Source organism: Falco biarmicus, chromosome 7, assembly GCF_023638135.1.
Source record: "Falco biarmicus isolate bFalBia1 chromosome 7, bFalBia1.pri, whole genome shotgun sequence".
NCBI classification, from domain to species: domain Eukaryota; kingdom Metazoa; phylum Chordata; class Aves; order Falconiformes; family Falconidae; genus Falco; species Falco biarmicus.
This window is the reverse complement of record NC_079294.1, coordinates 63,016,395-63,038,221: the sequence shown is the minus strand read 5'-3', so window position 1 is coordinate 63,038,221 and position 21,827 is coordinate 63,016,395. Positions and strand designations below refer to the sequence as shown.

General features: G+C 48.2%; 1 protein-coding gene across 3 annotated transcripts in view; it reads right to left on the bottom strand.

Annotated features, from left to right (window-relative positions):
* The window catches only part of SV2B (synaptic vesicle glycoprotein 2B), a 66,903-nt gene extending 56,658 nt beyond the window's left edge, over positions 1-10,245 (bottom strand). Inside the window, exons 1-2 of one of the 3 annotated variants that reach the window (XM_056347656.1) lie at positions 9,917-10,245; positions 4,254-4,426 (exon numbers count right to left, since the gene is read on the bottom strand). The gene's annotated coding sequence lies outside the window, so the exon portion shown is untranslated. Of the gene's footprint in view, positions 1-4,253; positions 4,530-9,916 lie in introns of those variants that run through there. The other 2 variants (XM_056347658.1, XM_056347655.1) reach the window with 2 other exon arrangements.
* Positions 10,246-21,827: the final 11,582 nt, after the last annotated feature.

The following is a 21,827-nucleotide window of genomic DNA, read 5'->3' as shown; positions in this document are numbered from 1 at the left end:
CTCGAGAGTAGGAGGGGTGTAAAACATACATGTCACACGCAGGAGCAGATTGGCTCCCATAGCACTTTCTCCATGGTCAAGAATCTCCCGCAGGGATTTTACTCACCCTCCCACATTTAAAAAAAAAAAAACAGCAGGGATCATCTCCAAGCAAAGAATGGGAAACTGTCCACCTCGCAGTGGTGCCCAGGGCCCTGCTGGGTAGAAATACCAGAGCTGCCTTGTCCTGAGGACACCACTCTTCTCACCCTCTGTCAGTTTGGGAGGATGGGAGGCCAGGGAGACAGCTGTGCTGGCAGCACGGTGGGAGCCAGAACTCGAACAAATCCATCCATCACCCAGTTGGGAGCAGATGAATTCCAGCTTCCTGCAAAGCCATCTCCCACAAGAGCTGCCATGAATCACAGCAAAACACCAGGTTTAACTGGAAACACTGAATCATCCAGAACCAGCTGCTGCACAGTCCTGCAGCATCTCCTGTAGGAGCCAGCCCAGCATCAGCTGGCCACAGCCCTCGCACGAGAGCGCTGGGCTCTCTCCTAGGCAGGACAACGATGACTGTGAAGCAGGAGCTAGGAGAGGGCATCTCTTACATGGTTGTGCTCATGCATGGCCCATCATGAGCAGTTTTTTCAGTCAAAAGGATCACTTTGGGGCTCACATACTGCTTTCCATTCTTTCCCAGAATCTCTACTGTTGAATATAACATATTCTGCTCTCTTGGCTGCTACGTGCTACCTAAAGGACAGCTGCTTTCTGCCATGGGTGGGCAATCCCCCTGATTATAGAACCTTCTCATTATAGAAAATGCACACCAGGCATGAGTGACTGTCATATAAGCTGAGCTAAGCCAGGTCATGACACCCCAAATATCTGGAACACAGTCTACACGGCTGTCACGGCTGTGGGAGCTATCCTGCTGATGCCCACTCTTAAATGTTGGGAGAAGAAAACACAGCTGAGTACATCTCAGCACATCCAGCTTTTTTTTTTTTTTTTGTGGGAGGTGGGCGGCATCTTATAAAGCACAATCAATATCTATATCTTATCTATATAAGGGTACAGATAGATCCAAGCTGGTTAGCCATAGCGTAGTTCTGGTCTGGAAGGCATGCTGGCCATAGGAGTGCTTATTATTTGGAAATGGTAATTTAGATTATGGGCCAGGACTAGTTCCCATTTGGATGGGTGGGTAGAGGCATCTTGGTCTGTACCTGGCTTCTATTGGCTAGTTCTTCTGTTGCCTGGGTCTTGGCCTTGAAGAGATAGTCAACAGCCCTACTCACTGTCTCCATGTCACAAATTTGTAGAACTCTATCATGTCCCTCTGTATCTATAATCATATCTGCAGAAAACATCTCTGAAAACCTGCAGGCCCTCCACTTCAATGAGGCAGATTAAAATACCACAAAGTACTCTCACATTCCAGCCACCTCCAAGCAAGAAAAGCCTTACTTTCTTCTTCCTCCCTGGCATTAAGGCAGTCAAAAACATGCCCAGATGAGGTGAGCTATGTCACCTTAGATGCGGGAGAGTCTACAATGTCTAATCATAAGATTGCCTAGGACAGTACCAAAAAAAGAGAAGATTTATCCTCAAAGTAGCCTGAAGTTCCTGGCTCCCTTGCCCTGGCTTAATTCTCTTTCGTAAGAGTTCTTCCCCCTCTTTTAACCCAAGTCCTCTTTTGAATTCAATCCAGCCCAGGGAATTTGCAAGGTCATCTTGTTCCCCTCTTCCTTCTCTCTCCAACACCAGTGTGTTTCTACTGACATAAACGTGATCACAAAGTCGTGACTGCACGGGAAGAACAAACAGGCTGAGCAGATGGGTTGTGCGGGAGGAAGCCCTCATTTAAAACGCAAATAGCTGGTGGTAATTTAGCAGATGTGGTAAGAAAAATCTAGAGAGACAAGCAAGAGGTGACTGGATTCCAATTCCAAGTTTCCCTGGCAAGGAAAGTTTCATCTTCCATCTCCTGGATTACCTTGTCCTGAAGACATAATGACACTGATGCCAAGTGTCTTCATAGGAATGATCTGCAGTATTTTTCACTTAGGATCTCATATGACTCCCTGCCCTTACCAAATGTTTTGGTTTTTTTTTTTCACAAGAGAAATCCATCTTTCATATCCCAAACGTCCATGAGAAGACTAAACTTCAACTGGAAGTCATAACATTCATTAATTCTGTAGTACATTCAATTCTCTTTCCATCCAGAGTCAAAGACTTTAGGATCTGTCCTTCACTTCCCCAGCATCAAATCAGTGTCTCTCAGGAAATATCTTTGGGATGCTATAAAAATCTGTATATCTAGCATATTGCAATATTCATTTGGCCCTAGAATTTTGTCTTGGCAGACATACCGAAATTACCACAGATGGGTATGAGGATTTTCTCTTTATAAATATTACAGAGCCATTAATTAAACAGGGGAAATTAACCTAGTGCTGGAGGCAGCACTACAGCAGGGACCAGGAAAGCAGAGTCACCACTGGCCAGTACCTCAGACTGAATGTGGGAGAAAAGTCAAGTGCACACCAGCACAAAGCTGACAGCAAAAGTACTCTGACATCAACATTCCTGCAAGCTTTAGAAGATAATTTAACTAGAAAAACAATGTATAGAAGCTTCTATCGCTCAGAAGTGTTTTTCTAGGAAACATGGAATGAAGGATTTCTGAGTTTTTGAAAGAAACCAAGATATTTTGGTTAAAGGAAGCAAAAGCTGTCTTCTCCAAGAAGATTTCATCACAGATACAATCATCAGCGCCCCCCCCCCAAGACAACAAACATGGCAATTCCCACAGTCTCGCTTTCTCGTATGGTGCTGGGATCTAGTCACGCAAAGCCCCTTCCACTTTCCTGTGTTCACTTCACCCACTGATTGTCAGATGCAGATTTGGTACAAAAGATTGTCATGCTGAAACACACATGAAACAAAAATCCAAGCCAAAACTCACTGCTTAGGAGAGGAGGATGTTTTTCTTTAGATTTACAGTAACTGGTGCTTGAGACTTCAGGGTTGCTCTAGAATTAGTGCAATAACCAGAGTGTCCCACTCGAAGTGGCACAGTATCTAACATCAAAGAGTAGGAAATGTATGAATTTTTAGCAAGTGGAGGTTTCTGTATGAATACATCATGAGAGGAATATTTTTATAAACAAATCATCTCTGAAATGTTCTTCAGGAGTAATTTTTAACGCAGCCTGTCATAAATGAATCCAGAAATAATTTGTTTTGGTATTCCCAAACCAAATTTTGCAGCAGTTTTTGGGTGGAACACAGGTCTGTCAAGAGGGTCATAGCTTTGTACCTGCCAGCAAATTGCCAGAGCTTTACCACTGTATTTTTCCTTTGATTTTTTGTCATCAGAGGTATGTTATGTACAGACCTTTGCAGACTCGATACAGACAGATTGCAAAGGCTGCTCTTGGGTTTATTATTTCCTGATCCTCTTTGAAGAAGGGCCCTAAATTCATCCCCAGTGTAAGAGCTTTGCAATCACTCCACTTAGAAGCAGGACACCCATTTTGAGAGCCCTGTGAGATAAACCAACCCACAAACCTCACATTTAGGGTAAAAGCCAATGTCCAGGACATCAGATAGCTCACAGTCCCAACACTGTAGTCCAGCTATACCCTCGTCCTTCCAAGCATCTTTATATGCATCTCAATATCAGCTATTCACAGAACTTAGGGGACCAGTTTCAGGGTAAAATGCAGTTAGCCTTCATGATGGATATTATAGTTTATCAGCTAGAAAAGCTGAGGGGCTTTATGCAAATTGAGGGGCAAGAATTCATGAATGACCTTCCAAAGCTCCTGCAGTAAAGAGCATAGGGCAGAAAAAGCAGCATTCGGGTAGCAGCTCACCTAGGACTACCCCACGGAGAGTATCACTGATGCTTGGTCATGAGCTTCAAATGTGCCCCAGACCAAGCTGGAAATCATGTAGGAAAAAAAGATACAGAGTGGGCGATGAAGCTGCATGTGAGTGAAAGCAGCTCCAACTGCCCAGACACACACACACATTGTCTGATCTGATCGGCTCCCAACCTCTCGCTAATAGTAATTAAATTGCTTTGATGAGCACTGACCCCTGGAAAAGCTTCAGTACAAACTGAATGGGCTTCATTGTTTTTTTCTGTCTCTTTTTCAGCTCCCCTCCTTTTGCTTTTTACCCCCTTAAGCCTTACTGCTTTTGCATCCGGACTGATTGCCCAGAGAGGGACCAAAGAGAAAAGCATCGCTTACCAGAACTAGGAAATATTTCACCACAGCCGTTCACCAGCCATTTCCCCTCTTTCTAGCCCCTGGAGCTGCTTCTGAAAGGGTCACCCCTTTCTGCTAGGATGTCACAAGCCGGAGATTAGAAGTAAATGCTCTGCAAGCCAAGCCGATCATCCCACTGCGCCTGCATCCAGGTACTGAAGCACAATCAATGGAAAAGTCCATCAGCCAGCAGAAAACACAGGCGCACGCACACACACACACACTCCAGCCACAAAGCAATGGGAGTGGAGGGAGGCTGGAGGGAGAGCAGATGGGAGGGGGGTGGCTGGGGAACCAGGCAGCGGAGATGCTAACGTGACAGATGTGTTGACTTTAAGTTGAACAGGAAATTGAGGATGTGCGACACGGGGAGGAAAGACACTAGCTCATGTTAAAGGAGAAGACTTTCCCTGGTCTTTCCCTTCATTGCTTTCCCTCTTCCACTCCCATCCAGGCTGTCTCTGGTGATTTTTAGCTCTAACCTCACACACAGAAACAAGCCTGGGTTGCACTGACTCTGCCTGTGTGTCTGGGCAAGGCAGGAGCTGCAGGGCCAGGCAAGGTATTTCCCATCCGAGCAGTGAGTTGGGAGACCAGTCATTTATTCCCCCTTCAACTCAGTCTCCCCTGAAGTTATTTAAATGGCATCCTCTAGATGATGTGAGTAAAAGTGGGAACGTTGAACAGCATGACAAGGCTTTCAATTTGTCCCAGGTCTGGGCAGGGGAAAATACAATAGGTTTTAAATCCCGATTTAAGTTATGTAGGATAAGCAGCACAGAGTAGAATAAATTGATTTAAAGGCAAGAAAAATAAAGTGCCTTGGTGCTCTTAACTTCCCCATGAGCAAACCTGACTTTTCAGCAGTTCAGACAAGGGTGGCCAGGGTGAGTCTGAGGGGTGGCAGCTGTGCTTTTAGGGTTAGCATCCAGGGGGATACAGCTCCACGACAAGGTGACAGGGTGTCCAGGCAGCAGTAAAATGTGAAGGGAATTAAAGAAATCGTAATCCTGCACCGATTTCTTAGTTAAAGCCTGGAAAGCTAAGTGAAGGAAGACAAACTATACCAACTTGGAGAGAGAGCCCAGCTTCTAGAGATTAGGGGAGGAAAAAGAGTGGCCCCACCACAAACCCAGACACAGAAAATCAGCAGTGCCAGCTATCTCGGTCTCCCAGACAAGGACGCTGTTCCTGCTTCACAAGCAGATCCCACACACGCTTTTTCTGTTGCCTTCAGTACCAAGAGGAAGAGTGCCTTTAGCATCCCTGCAGAGCTGGGTGGTAGCCACAGCCACAGCCTGGCATGGCACAGCCGAGCCTTTCTCATTCTTCTCCCCACCAAAGCTTGGTCCCAAGACCCACTTGCAAGGGTGACAAGAACGTTTCCTCTATGGCATGTGTGAGTCCCCAGGGTGAGATTAGTGACAGGGCTCCTTTTTTCCAGCAGCTGTGGACTAGGTGAAGGACAGAAATCTGTCCTCTTTATGCACAGGGCACTTGCTCCATAACTGTGAAATATCCAGGTTTTGGTGCAATTCAGCCTGCTTCCCCCCTCACACCCCACCCACCTCCCCGCAACCCTCACTGTCCCTGAGTTGTGTCATTGGCCTCCATTCAACATTTTAATGGATTATCGACAGTGATCCAGTCGCACTCCAAATAGATGAACCTGACTTGCATGGCCAGAATTGCATCTGCAGAGCCAGCCCAAGCAGGTGGGTCTGGAGCACCTTCTCAGATGTATCGGCTGCAGCTCAAAAAGCATCCCTTTTTCTGGTTAGAGAAACAGCTTGAAAAAGTCTGGCAAGGATATTACACTTTGGAAAACTGCTGCTTTGGGTCTCTAGTCCCTCCTCCTACCTGCTGCCGCACTCCCTCACCTCCACAATTATTTATAAAGCTCTGTGTTCTTTCCTAATCGGGATGCCATAATGTTCCCTTTTGCCTTGCACGTCACTCGTGTGTCACTCTGCGTCTGGGCCCGCAGTGACCTCTTGGAGCGAGCGCTTGGCAAGGCTGGCAGCAGCCAAATGAGTCATCAGCAACCTGCCCGCACCTCCCTCCCTCTGGCCATTGCCCCCCCTGGCTCCCCCCCAGCCCACCGGCAGCAGGGCTGGCCTGGGGGGGGTTTAAAGCAGTCTAATCCCCAGGCTGGATAATTCACAGAAAGAGGATTACCCATTCTGTGCAGAGCCCTTACTTAAATATAGACCAGCCTTCCCCTTGCATCGCAGGAGACATTTTCCCTGCACTGCTGCTCTGTCCCACCTTGGGGGGTTAACCCTGCTCTCCCCCAAACCTGGGACAACCCGGTTTTAACCCATAGAGTTATGGTGCAATAAAATCAGGGTTAGTAAAGCAGAGGCAAGACTGTAGCTCTGTGAAAGCCAGCAGGATTGTGGCAGACATTCGCAGAAGCATATTTTCTCCCTAATAAGTGCCAAGCTCCTTTGGTGGGGTCAGGGCACATACTGTATTACTGTATGTTTGAAAACCAGTGTCACGGTCCTGAACTACAGAGCCTGACAGCAGCGCATCAGGAGGGCCGAAGGGTAAGTGCTAAACTCAGATAATCCCACGGCAGGTTGCAGCAGCCCGCCCTGGGGAGCTGGGCATGGCGACCTGGCTCTGCTGAAAAGGAAAAGCAATAAGTAACACGTTACCTTCCCAGCTTGCCCTCGCGGAACGAGGGATAAAGTTGGGAGCTGCAGAAGATATCCCTGATGGATTCAGCAGCTTCTCAGCAGACCACGCTTCTCTCCTCACCCTCCTCTCATTTTCCAATCTGTCATCTTCCTCCTCCCCCCTGGCCCAGATGGTGAAGTAAGGTCTGACACAGCCACCACAGGCTCCTCTTTCCTACAACATCTCTTTTTTTTTTTTTTTTTGCTGTTAAAGTCCTTATGGGACTTTTAGTCACCGTAACATTAAAGCGTTCATTAGCACAGGAGTAATTCCATAATCTTTTCAGAAGAGAACAATTTCGGAGGTTCAGCTCATGATCTGGAAAATCAATTTGCCGACTTGACAAGGCAGGAAGAGGATTTTCAAGGCTGGCTTTTGGCTTCCCCAGCAGGGCTGTCAGCAGCCCTGGGACTTTGTGGCGAGGCCAGGAGAAGGCCACCCACAACAGCTTTGAGCAGAGGAGGGTGGCACCCAGAGCAGGCAAGGAAAGAGTTGGGCTCATGCTGCACCAAGTGCAGGCTATGCCTCAAAAACCAGACCTGCCTCACCAAGTTTTGCCCAGCAGCGTGCTGTATGGGTGGCACAGCTTCACCACAGATCATGAGGTATTTTCCTGGGTTTTTTTCATCTCTCCTACTTCATTTCACCCAAAGCAATGCTCCCAGCTCAGAGGTTATTACAAGCAAGAAAGGGGTATATTTTCAGCATCCTGCCTTTTCCCTGCAGGTACAGGCTGGATCAGTTCCTGTTTTGAAGTTAAACACATGCACCCCATGTACCAAACACCAGCTCATGTACTCTTATTCTCATGGGATTTTTCACATTTGCTTTGACTACACTTTCAGAAGCTGGTGCCCACACGCTGCCTACAGACAAGCAGCCAGATTTGCAGAGATCATCTGTATGTGCAAGGCTGACTTCTGGGGAGCATCCAGCTGTGCACGTGCAGGTTGGGGGCTGTATCAGAACCTGGCACAAAGAGGTATAAAAACTGGGCTTCCACCCCTGGCTCAGCCCCCTTGTTGTCAGGTACCAGTGAGTTTCATTCAAAGATGTTCTGGAACATAAATGGGCGCAAATAGCACAGCTGCTTCATGGGGCAGACCTCTCATGACTGGGCAAACTGGACAGGCAGGCTGTCTCCCGTCGGCTGCTTTCTGGGTCTTGCTTTGATGCTCTGGGAGGGTTCCCTCAGCACTCGCATGACACATTTGCAAAATCGTGTCAGGAAAGCAAAGGTGTCATTGCAGATCTGATCCCCACCTGAGTTCAGCTAATATCAGTGGACATGCCCTGAAGAGGGGATGCATCAGGAGCTAACTAGGACCTCGGGGAGCTCGAGACCCGGGGCCCCTGTGTAGGTGACTGCTGCCTGTGGCAGCTCTCTTGCAGGGGAGGGAGGTATTCCCGTGTCCCCCTCTTTCTGCTGGGGGGTGGAAGAAGGCTTTTCCATTGGGAAGCAGAATCAGAAGCAGCCCTGGACGGTGTTCCCACTCCTTTCTCCAGGTTTTCATGTAGGACAGGGCAATCTGACCATGGGCATAGTGAAGCGTTAGGGCCACACGTCATTTAGGGCAGGGGCACTAAGATGTATTTCCAAATGAGGAGGAGACATCTGGCTCAGTCCTTTCAGCCAGGCATGATCACTGCAGCATTATTGTACACTCAATATCTAGCTAAGAAAGCCAGAGAATTAACCCTTTTCCTCTCTCTTCCCCCAAATAATAACACTAGAGAGCCAGAGGAGTCATGAAACAGCAGTTTTCATGCCATGTCAGACACATGATTTTTACTCTCACCCTACCTGAAATTCCTGCTGTGGCTCTTCGTGGCAGGAGACCCCTTTTAAGCTCTAATACGTGTTTACGAGTGCCTGACCTAAACCCAGCGAGTGTTCCCTGCGGTGCACACGGGGCACCACACTGCTCCTCACCTACACATTATAACCATCAGGTTGTTACTCTCTTCTTTTCCTGAGAAAAGGTCATCCCTGACCAGTAATATCCTTATGAACCCCATTCCCACCCACCATTCTTAATGGGGTTTTGGTGTTATAGATCATATTACTGCAGTTTGACACATGTAATGAAAATTTCCTTTGAACAACACCTGTCCTCTAAAAGAAAAATAGTCCCTGCAGAGACGGACGCCTGGATGTGTTACAGGATGTGCTATAGGCATGCACACACGCACGGAAACTTCTCACCAGAGAAACCAGGTCCTGCTACAGCCACCGCTCAGAGACCCAGCCCCGCCAGCCCCTAAAATCATCACTTTCTCTCTGTGCCTTCATTTAACGCTGCCTAACACAGGTGACTAACTGCAGCTTTAGCTGCATTTAAGCTCTCCTGGAGACTGGGGAGGATAACGAAGGGAGGACAATCAAAATGGGTGCTGACAGTGTGGTAACCAGCGGGGGAGACGGGGCCGGGGTGCGTGCAGGTACCAGCACACCCCCCCAGCCCTGGGGTGCCACCACCTACACAGGCATGCACAGCTCCCATGCGGACACGGCTGCCCCTCTCCCTTCTTCCCCCCAGCCCACTGCAAGCTGGACACGCACCAGGAGCACGCTTTTAAGAATTGCTTCAGCCCGAGTTACAACTCTTAGGCACAGCAGCTCCTCTGCAGAGAGCCAGGGCAGCCAGGCAGCGCAGCAGGGCCAGTTTAAATCGCTGCTCCGCTCGCCCCTGCTCTGACCTCTCCAACCTCAACAAGCGAGCAGAGTCCCTGACAGTCCCCACCGATTCATCCCAACTCAGACACCGACTCCACACCCTTGAGCATCCCCTTTTCCACGGCATCTTTTGTTTTAGTTTTTTACAGGGAGCTTTCCCGTGCCCCTAGAGCTGCCTCAGCACCTGCCCAGCGCTCGGCACCGAGACCCCACATGCTGCCAGCCCTCCAGCAACTGCTTCTCCCCCTTTTCCAAAGAAGCAGAGGGAGCGACTGTCTCTTACCTGGGGCTCCCCAAGTTGCCGGCGGTGCTGCCTGCGCGGCGCAGCGTGGCGTGCGGTGCAGCGATGCTCCGCGCTGGCATCTCTCTAGCAGTGATGCAGTCCTGCCAGGCGCAGCATGCCAATGATGCAGCCCTGGGGATCCCAGCCGAGGGAGCCCAGGGCTGGGAGGGAGCCCAGTGCTGCCTGTCTTACCTGCATCCCTGCCTCCCCCACCCTGGCCGCAAAGCGTGCGGGGAGGGAGTGTGCGGAGGCAGCCAGAGAGAAGGGGAGAACGCGAGAAGCTGCACAGCAGGCAAAGAGAGAGAGAGGCAAAGCTTGTGTAATTTCATCACAGTAATAAAATCCAGCCTAGTGCTAAACATTGCAGCTCTCTAGTAGAGTTCTCCATGCAACGAAGGAGGATTTTATTCTGTTAGGGCTTTTTTTTTTTTTTTTTTAAATGTTTCTAGCTGTAAGCAGAAGGGAATCCCAGCATGACTGGTTATTATGCTGGCATCCTTCATCTCTCCACTTTATATATTAGACCATTGCTACGTTTGAGACCCCTCTCCCTGTTGTGGCTAAAGGGCAAGGCTAGGGAAAATGCCATGTTTCAGGGATAATCCTACTGTGGGATAAGTCTGTTCTATTTAAAAATCCCCTTGCGTTTATAATTTGGGAGTCCACTGCCAGGAGAGAAGTAGCAGCAAGAAAAACCCTACTGTCCATACAATTTTATACTTACAAGAGACCATGTGGACACAACAGTGGGGAATGTAGTCTGCCATGGAAATCCATCCACGATCATTTTGTATTATTAGAAGAGATAACCAGATAACACAAGGAGGTGTCTTACTGAGGAACAAAGCACTCAGCTCCTAACTATTAAGAAAGCATTGCCAGCGGACACGGTGAGGATGTCCACACCCTGCAACATCTCTCCATGCAGAGAAATACCCAAACTACCCAGATAATGGCAGCAATAAAGATTTGCACTAGCAGCTTTCCATTGCTGCTTCTAATAACCTATAACCAAATAGGAATATGGAGACACAGGCTTCTCAAAAGGGAAACAGAGATTAATTTTCAGCATTAACTCCTTGCACTTGTTAAAGGGATAGAACAAAGTAGTGAAACCAAAAATCCAGCCACTCATCCTGGCTCCGTCAGCCACTAACATCTAGAAAGCTACTTTCACACTCTGTGCCCCAGTTTCCTCACCTGTAAAGCGGTGCTAGTGCTACTGGTCTCTCCAGGCTATATAAGCACTAGGAAATATAACTTCTTTACTTGTCTCCAAGGCCCCTCCAGACACACACTCTGCCTTTACCTCTCTGTCCTGTATTTTATAACCTGCTCCCCTCAGCTCACCTGATTTGAATCTCCAGCTCAGGTGTGTTCGTAATTGTTGACAGCATTGAAAATTGGGCCTGGAAAGTCTCTCTTTATCTAATTCTTTGCTGGTACAGTTCCTGTGACTGCATGGTGGCACCACTTCCACAGCAAAAATGTGGTAGCTAATTAATTTAAATTTTTTCACATCCACTCATTTAAAAATTGGAACTCAGATTTGAAGTTCAGCTTTATCCCTCCTAGTGTGATACATTAGTTTAATTGCATTTTGGTTTTGGTACAGCGCACTGATTGCTTTGATGTGGGAACACTTTAGAAGTCAAATTGTTATCAGTACTCCTGTCATCTATAGGGCAAGTATCAAGGCTTTGGCAAAACTAAAAAGCAAGCCAGTCTGTCACCGTGCCACTGAGTACCACTTTGCTTGTCTGTCACTCTTCCTCTGAGCTCTCCAGCTCATTAATACTTCAAATTCTTCAGATCACAGTAACTCTATTTGCATGTGTCAGATCTACTGCACCTTGCATGGGTCACGCTCAGAAAGCGCAGCACGGTTCATAATTGCGTTTCCCCAGAGAGGGCTTTGGGGCAGTCCTGGAGATGTTCTCCAAGCTCCATTGCCGCTGCTATCGGAAGAAGGTTGCTCTGCCCCATGTCATCTTTCATTGCATATGGGATTGCAAGCGAGGGAAGATGTGGCAGACTAGCCAAACGAGCACCCCAACGTCCCTGCTGGGCTTTTCTCAATTCCCAGAAAACTCCCTGCATCCACTTTGCTTACTGTTTTCTATGCAGGATAGGTCTAGCTTGAGTAAATTTGATTTAAATCTCACTGTAGGATCAACAGGGAGGGAGGCAATAAATCTGGGAGATGTCCTTTACCATTGCGTTGTGATTATCAGCATTTTTAATTACCTCTGCACCCTAGGCACAACTGTGAAACTCTGTTAATCACTGCTGGCTGTATCCAGGTACCTCAGAGAAAGAAGAACCATTTTCCACAGTGCCATATGGTGCCAGCAGGGAACCTGATCCTCACAGGCTGCCTGACATTGAAGGCAGCAGGGCAGGGAGGCCTAATATCTTTCTATTTTAAAAAGCACGTTGATGAAATCTGCAGCAATCCAACTGTTTCAGAGTTGCAAGAAGTAAATGGCAGACAAAGCTGAGCTGCAAAGAACAAGGACCTGGCGAAGAGATGGAGAAAATGATACAAACTCTCCTACTGCAAGGAAATAGGTGTCTGTGTAAGGGTTAATCGCACAAGTATACATATGAACATGGTTACACAGACAGGCAAAGGGGGGTTGATGTAGCCCTATATATAGCTCACAGAGCAGCCCCAGACCTCCTGGGCAGGGGGGTGGGATGGGAGATCTGGCCCAGCTGTGTGAGTGCAGCAGAGCCCCACAGCCATAATCACTCCATTCTCCTCTTTTATCCCGCCTGCAGCATCAGGACTTGCACAAACAGGACACCAGGAACCCTTGCACGCTGGTGCAGAGCCAGGCAGCCCCGAGTACCCTCCTTCAGCAGTGCTCAGGCGCTGTTGGGAAGGCGCACAAGGGAAACTGAAGCAAAGCAAGAAGTTAAGTGGGGCTGGAGCTCTGATGGCTTGCAGGCTCTCAAATGAGAGGAAGATAATTAGAAGAAAAGTATGACTCTGAAAACACACAATGCATATTTCATGGCTCTGCCAGAGCAATCACTTACACGCCAGGGCGCTTGCCCTCAAAGGTACTCTGCATCACAGGGTGCTGAGAGATGGGCAGATGCTCAGGGCAGGGCTTTCTGGCATGGTTTTCAGGGTTCCCTCCCCACATGGGCATTCATACGTGTGTGTGGGTACAGACACTCACACGCACTCTCACATGTCCCTCTCCAGCCCTGAGCCCTCTTTCACGATCTGCACAGGGAGCCCCAGCCGAGCAGCGACACGGGCCCCCATGCACAGGAGTGTGACAGCACGTGCTCCCGCACCCTGGCCCCAGAGATGTCCTTGTCCAAACAGGAGCCAGGAGAAGCCAGTTTCAATGTCCAGCAGGTGTTGAACAACTCTGAGGGGTGTCACAGCAAATCCTTGAGCTGACAGGGCTTGAGGCTGGGGGCTGCAGTGTGGTGCCACAGGAGCTGCACATTGCTACCTCTCTGAGGCGTGCGGTGCCAGCAGGCTGGTGTCTGCTGCTCTCCACTGGTGACAGTCATCAATCTAGAAACAGCCCTCACCTCCCCCTCCCTCCACCACTTCTGCTAATGTAACTTTACTTAGGAAAGCCAGAATCCGTCATTAATAGAAGGGAGAGTCCCAGGCAATGTTTGATTGCATTTACTGTTATACCCAGTAAGTGGCATTAGTAATACGGATAATGAATACAACGTAAAAAAGCTGTACAAAAGTGAAGTCTAATTATTGGTATTGCTGCTTGTTTGCTGGCAGACGTAGGTAAAAAGCATATGGAAAAAATCTGGATATCAATAAAATAGCTGTCAGTCCTCTGAGCTGCAGGTCTTGCTGCAAAGGGATTACGTTGCCAAGACCGACAAACAAATCAGGAGGACACAGCATCCAGCAAGGAGTGAAGCCGGGCTGCACTGCATCGGGGGACCGAGCGGCTGCCTGCTTTGGGGAGGTGCCCAGCTCAAACCGGGGCAGCCAGGCTTTTACACTCGACACACTGCAGCGTGAAATCATGCTGGAGGCACGGTCTGGATCTGTGAAAGCTTTCCATGCCCATGGTTCAGTTGGGGTATGCGGATATGTACACACACACACATACCTGCTGGATGGGGCACGTTACGCAGGGCTGGTCAGGAGCAGAAAAAGATGCTGTAATACTTGCAGCATGCGACTTGCCACCCACATCGCTAACGTGCTGCACAGAAATGTTAAAAGGAGAGATGAGTTACTGAAACTTGGAGAAATGGGGGGGAAAAAAATCCCAGCGCATTTTATATTTTCCACTGAAATTCTGAGCTTGTCTGACTAAGGCTCTGTTTAATGAAAGCAAAATAATACTTTTTTTACTAAAATTAACCTGTCACTTTCTGCTTGACACAAGCTCCTGATTATTGCAGCAACCCAAACAGCTGCACAGTCGGCAGCTCGAGGAGGACCGGGGAATCCCAGCACAACCTGTGCTCCGGGGCACCAGCCCCGTGGCCGCCTCAGCGAGGCGATTCCGCAGAGTACGGGCTGCAAAACACCACCTACATTTGTGTCCTCTGAACCAAAGGGGCTCCCGAACCACCTAAAACCACCTAAAACCCACACGACGCCACTGACACTGAGATTTCAGGGCAAAATTACAGTTGCTGAGGAAATATCAATTTACTTGAACTGGAAATGTGAGCTGGAGAGGCTGTACCACACTAATAAAACAGAAAATGAGCATTATAGTAAGCACTTATCTGAAAACTATTTGTGGCACAGAAGCTTCAGTTTTCCAAAGAGCCACTGCTCTTAAAAGGTACTGCTGCTGCGTGCTGTGACAGGCCAGGAGTTGTGATGTCAGATGACATCCATCAGCAGCATCACTGCCTGTAAATGGTTGAACGTAAAGGGATGAGAGTGCTTAAATTTCTCCAATCCAGCAGAAACCATTCCGTAAGACAGGCCTAAGCAGAAAAGCGCAGGTACGTCGGCAGGTCCTGGTGCAAAGGCCAGGCTAATGAGGGCGGCAGGACCTGTGCTGACAGCGCGGCACCTGCTCAAGCGTAGCATGTTGCTGTCTCATGCAAATCTCTGCTGAAGGCAAAGCCCCACCTAACAGCTGCATCCTCCAGGATCACCTTCAACATTTTTTTTTCTCTTTTTCTAATGGTTCTGTTGGTCTAGGTTTAAAATCCCAAGTGCAAGTGCAGTGAACCATTAAAGAGCAGTTCACACATCTCTTGCTTCCCTGTTTTCATCTTTTGAAACAGAGGAATATATTGTCAGGTTAACTCTTGAGTTTGCAGAGCTCTAAGGCATTAGGCAGAATTTATTTGTGTGGAAAGGATGAATGGTTCCCTACATGTTAAGAGCACAATCAGTGACAAAATTCTCGGCATTAATATTTAACGTCCTTTGTTATGTGCATGCCTGACTTATTCAGGGAGGGCTGAGTCAGGAGATCAGAAGCTGCTGGGAATTGAATAAGCATTATTTGTGGGAGTTCTCTGAGTGGAAAGCAGAGAGCAGAAAAGACATTGTTTTTATGTGTGGTAACTCAATTGTCAAGAAACTGTGCATTTATGTGTAGTGTATAATACATGCAAGAAATTACTGCAATGGCGCTCTGTGGCTTTTTTCACCACATGATTTCTTTAATGTTATTGCCTGCTATCTCTCGCCCTGTGTGCATACATAGGTATTAATTGTATGAGAAATGAAAGGGAAAATCTAACAGACTAAAACCAGCGTACATCCCCTGCAAAGTCATGATTATTCCTGTAACAGTAGGACATAGAAAACTCAGAGAAACAGCAGCCCCTGAGGAGCAGGCATTGTACAGCACAGTCACTTCAGACTCACATCTTTTATTCAGATTTCCTGTGAGTTAGACAACTAAGTACATTGAGAATGTGAATCCTAAATCATTAATATTTCTTCTTCTATGTGTATATGTACACACAAACATATTTATTCTGTATGTTACATTAAAGAAATATTAATCTTAAATCTGTCCTTCCTATGTACCCATCGTGATACAGCTTTCATAGACGGTTCCATCCTGCTCCCCTGTACAGAACAGGTATCAGCATTGTCAGTGGGCTTTCCAGGTATCAGCGCTATGGCTATTTTTCAACGTAAATTGCCCATAAATGCTATATTTGAAAAGCCTTTCCATATTTCCATGATTACTCTGTAACTACGTGAAATTGTCTACAGCACTTATTTCACCTGAGCAATTTTCAGGAACTCTCTGTTAGATGTGGACATCTAAGGGTGTAAGAAAATGTGCTATTTTACATTACTGAGAAATCAAATACAACCCTGTAATTCCAGATGCGAAGAGACAGAGGAAGGTGGAGTTCAGGTTTCATTTCTTCTTACTCATCTGGAAAAGCCTTTTTTCTTGAAGCTATGCTTTCTGGGCAATTTCCTTGAGGGAAGCAGAGGGGCCTCTCTGTTTCAAGGGAAAAAAGGAACATTGAGATTTTCAAACAAAAATCACGTTAGCCATTTAATCATGTCTTTGACTCACACCCGAAACAGAAGGTTGCTCTAAGCGGTATCAGAAAGGACTTTAATGATTTTAATGTGCCACTGGGCTTCATCTGCATCCTGGGCATCCCAGCAGCCAGAAGCCTCACTGGGCAGAAAGCACCACAGCCAGCCTGCTTTCCAGTAATGCAACTGGAGGGGGAAAGGGATGGGGAGATATTTGCACAGGATTCAGCTGAAAAGTGCATGAAAATGGAATGACTGATGATCCTAGAAATGTTTCACATATTTGCACCGCTGGCTTATAACTTCGTGAAATTATCTAACACCATCGAGGCTTGTCACGAACCGGTTGTGCCTGCACTTGGACAGAGACTAGATATAAAAAGGGAGAGAAAGGGGGAAATTTCCCTGAGCAGAAGTGAAGAAGAGGTGGAGGAAAGCAGAGAAAAGCATCAATATGAAGCCACAAGGCTGGAGTGAGGAGTAGCGGGTGCTGGCCCAGGCGGCTACAGCGGGCACCTGCCCTTAGCAGGTGGCAGCAAGTGAGCCGGGATGGATGTGGATGCAAAGGATGCTGCTGTGTGCCCAGGGCATCCGTGGTACGGCACGGGGAATTCAGGTCTCCTGATAACTTCTGTCCACCAGAAAAAAAGGTAAAAAGAAAAAAAAATAAAATGAAACCACAAAATCGACAGATCACTTAGCATAAAAAACCGAGATAGCAGCTAGGTGATGTGCTGGAAGCATTACATTTATTTTTTTTTATTTTATAGCTATTGCATTAGCTCTGTCCTAGCATCCAGGTATCGCAGTCCCCTGAGAAGCTGTGTTTTCCTTCACAAAGGCCTCTAGGTGAGCTCTGGGGTATAGTGTGTGCTGAGGTCAGCCCCTGCCTCAGCTTGGCTCGTATTTCGAATGCAACGTTCCTGTTTGGACCAGACTCATTGGTGCAGGTGGGGACGCAAGTATTCGGTTGCAATCCTGGGCCAGCACATAAGCTACTTTCAAGAAGAAAAGGGAGGAGACTTGCTTCCCTACTTTTAGCCTGCCTTTGGTATAATATTAATGTCATTTACTATTAATGTTACATATAAATAAACATGAGGAACCATCCATATCCACAAATGCCATTCCTGTTAGCTGCACGTCCTTCAGAGAACTGCTCAGGTGCAACACTTCATTTGTTGCTCTCCAAAGCCCCATGATTAACTGACCATTCCCCAAACTGTGTTCCCTCTCTCCTCAGGATCCAGCTGGATGCCAGTTGCATGTCCATGTGCGCCTTGCAACAGGAATGTCATTAGCAGGGATTAGATAGACTCCTCCTTTCACCCAGCCCCCAGGGTAAAACAAAAAGGAAATCCACAAGCTTTTGGTTTTGTAAAATGCGTGATGGCTCTTTATTAGAGCTAATGAAGAAAACACACAGTTTGGGGGCTATGTGACTCATGCTTATACCCCCCCAGCTCCGTGTAAAACCAGTGTCAGAAGCTCTCATCAGACAGTGTGACAGGTCAGCATATGACCACAAACACCACTGCCAAGACACACAGGGTTTGATCTTCTCAGTATGGATGGGCACACAGGCTTGCTCAACGGTGATAAAGACGCTTTTGTCTTATCCAGCTGGAAACAGGACTGCTTGGATACCCCATGAGAAAGCTGGCTCTCATGTGATTTCCAGACCATGTTTTTCATATCACAAAATCATAGAATCACAGCATGGTTTGGGTCAGAAGGAACCTTAAAGACCATCTCGTTCCACCCACCACCATGGCAGGGACACCTCCCGCTGGCCCAGGCTGCTCCCAGCCCCATCCAGCCTGGCACTGAGCACTGTCAGGGACGGGGCACCCACAGCTGCTCTCACCACCATAACAGAAAAGAATTTCCTCCTAATATTTAACCTAAACCTGCCCTCTTTCAGCTCAGCGCCACCCCCCTTGTCCTGTCACACATGCCTTTGTAAGAAGCCCCTCTCCAGCTCTCTTGCCGGCCCCTTTAGGTGCTGGAAAGTCTCCTTAGAGCCTTCTCTTCTCCAGGCTGCACAACCCCAACTCTCTCAGCCTGTCTTCAGAGGAGACATATTCCAGCCTTCTGTTCATCTTCATGGCCCTCCTCTAGACTTACTTCAACAAGTCCATGTCCTTTCTATGTTGAGGACCCCAGAGCTGAAGGCAGGTCTCCAGGTGGAGTCCCACAAGAGTGAAGCAGAGGGGGAGAATGGCCTCCCTCACCCTGCTGGCCACGCTTCTCCTGATGCGGCCTAGGGTATGGTAGGCTTCCTGGGCTGCAAGCATGTGTTGTTGGGTCATGTTGGGCTTTGTAGAGGAATGAAGCTGGGTTAATTAACATTGATAATATACAGCTGTGGGCTGGCTTCAGGGGCAGGGGGGTGGCTGATGTAGATAAAGTGCAAGTGTGGCTGGTTCTGTTAAGGGGTTGGGCAGCCAAGGAAGAGGGAACAGCCGAGGAAGAGAGAGGAGAAAGAAGCAGAGAGAAGACAGAGTGTGAGAACATGACTGCACCATGGATGAGGAGAGACTAGGAGAAGGCAGCAGAGGGACTGGCATGAAGAGTCTGTTGGTATGAGATGGTAAAATAAACCTTGTTGCAGCTGGCTAGTTTGGAGAGTGCTGGGACAGGACATTTTGTCAACCAACAGCCCAAGTGTTTCTTCTCAGGACTGCTCTCAATCCATGGTCCACCCAGCCTGTATTTGTGCTTGGGATTGTCCCAATCCATGCCCAGGACCTTGCACTTGGCCTTGTTGAACTTCCTGAGGTTTGCACGGGCCCATTTCTCAAGCCTGTCAAAGTCCCTCTATGGCATCCCTTCCCTCCAGCGTGTTGACTGCGCTACACAGCCTGGTGGTGTTGGCAGACTTGGTGAGGGTGTACACAATCCCAGTGTTCATGTCACTGAGAAAGATGTTGAACGGTGCTGGTCCCCATACCAACCCTTGAGGAATGCCACTTTTCACTGGTCTCCATTTGTCACGGGTGTCCTCTTGGAGATTGAGCCATGTACAGCAACTCGTTAGCCTGAAATGACATTAGAGATAGTGCCCTGTCTGGCTCTGAGCTTCTGGGTCATCCATTGGTTTTTGGCTCCTGGCCCAAGCTGACAGTCCACTGTCAAATGTCACTGGGAGAGCACTCGGGGTGACCAGGGCTCCACGTCATGTAGATGGCTTCTCTAAAAATAGCTGTGCAGCACCACTGTAGAACAACAACCAGGCACTTGTGCTTAGTGCAAAACACAGAGCTTGAACTGTTAAGCAATATGCAGAAACCTAAACATGGTAGCTGATAGACACCCGAGTACCAGTTGAACTAGAGAGACTCAGTATCTTCTATCAGTAGGTAAAACACAAGATCTTCCAAGGAATCGGAGACTTTGAGCTTCTTTTGGTGAGCCCTTATCTGATCCCCAGCTCAAACCTTTCCTTCCTCCTGTGTATGGACCAGAAGCAAGCTCTTCCAGAAGCTACAGCACAGCATAAATCCAGCGCACTCAGCTTGAAGCTCTCCATGGTGTGACCTGGCACATGTGATGTAAATACATTTCATCTGGAGGCACCAGGGTCCCTAACGACCTCCCTGATGACGGTATTATGCTGCCCACTCTGTGGACTCATCACCTCCTAGTGAAACAGGGCTTCCAGTCTTCTCATGCAGGTAAGCTCACCCGGCCCTTCCTTCCATGAAGGGAGTTTTCTTCACTAGAGATCCAAGAGACATTTAAAGCAACACACTTTTCATGTGGATGCATGCAAGTGAGCCGGAAGGATGTGAGCTCCTGACCCTAGCAGAGCCTTCGGTGTCCTGCCAGACATGTCAGCAGATGGATTTTCCTAAGGTTTTGGAGACTAAATGAGGAAAATGAGTGTGGTGGGATTGCTGGGGCACTGCAGATTCAGTTCATGGCCTCCTTTCCAGCACTTGCTTGCAGCCTCGTCTCTGCCCCATCTCTCTAACAGTCTGAGAAGCAGATCGTGTGCCAAACCCACCCCTTTTACCCCCCACTGCCTTAATCATCTCCCTCCACCATATGTGTACATCTGCCCAGATGTGTACTTGCTGTCTAAAGGTTTTACTTCCAATGCACGCAATTTCTTAGCTCTGCAAACGATCAGCTATGACGTTTCTCTGTTAGCACAGCACTTCCTTACGCAAAGAGGAGAGGGGCTCCACTCCTGCTGCCTGAAATCACTGCCTTGTAGTTCGCTAGCAATCCTTGCACTATGTCATATCCACATGTAAAACATCTTCCTGGGTTCTTTCCTCCCCCCATTCTTGGATGCCTGAGGGTGCTGCAAAAAAGCTGGAGAAGCCAATTCTGGGCAAATGCTGGACATGGTTTCATTGCTCTCTTTTTTGTTTAAGGGGGGGTGGAGGGGTGGGAAAGGAGTTCTGAAAACATGACCTTTGGTTGGACCAACACACTAGGTCACAGATAGGTCTCTGGTGCCTTTTAACAACCCTTCAGCCCAAGGCAAGCACGGAGCTGGAGCCAGCCAAGATGGCAATACTAAACAGGATCCATCTGCTTGCTCAGGCACACACACGCCTCTGGGATGACCTGCAGTCTTCAGCAGGATCACTCCAGCAGCAACTCAGTGCGTGGATGATCCAAGAGGTGGAAATCATGCCACAGAAGGGAACAGGGGACACAAGAAGAGATGGCTGATGCTTCCCGCCATGGGCAGTGCCCAGGGGACCCACTGCTGCTGCATGTGTATAGCAGGGGAGAAGAGAGAAGTGAAACAAATGTAAACTCAACTTCTTTTCACCTTTTTTCCCTCTGTAAGCATCTAAGCACCAGTTACGTTCCTGGGATTGCTGGGTCCCTGGATCTGGAGATGCTTGTTCTTGCTGGAGCTGCTGCCTGCCAAGAGCTGAGACGCTTCTTTGATACTGCAGAGCCCCAGCCCTCATGAGAAGGAAGCATCTCATCACTGTCTCTAGCAGGGACTTGGTGCCAGCCAGTCAGCAGCCTCATTTGTTTGGAGTCCAGCCTTGTCCCTGCTTTGTTTGCTGCTTCTCATGGCAACAGACAAGCTGTGGAGAAGGTTTTTCACCCACACTCTTTACCTGATAACAGCCTTGAACCAGCATCTGTTTGCCTGGAGGCACAACTCCTTGCTGCTAGTTGGGACCTATTTCTTAGGAATTGTTGCTAAATGATGTCACTTTGGAATGAGCTCCTGTCAGGCTGTGTCTGCACTACCTAAACTCCAAAGCCGCCGAAAATTGCTGCCGCTGGTGTCTGAAGGAGTACAGGGACAACCAGAGATGTTGAACATGTGGGCTTCATCCCTAACCTCTCAGATGGCACTAGGCAAGTCTTTCTTGTTTGAAAATTGCCCCAAAGAGAATTGGGGGAGTGGGGATGTGGGTGCAGGGGTCTGCTCGCTGCTCACCTGGG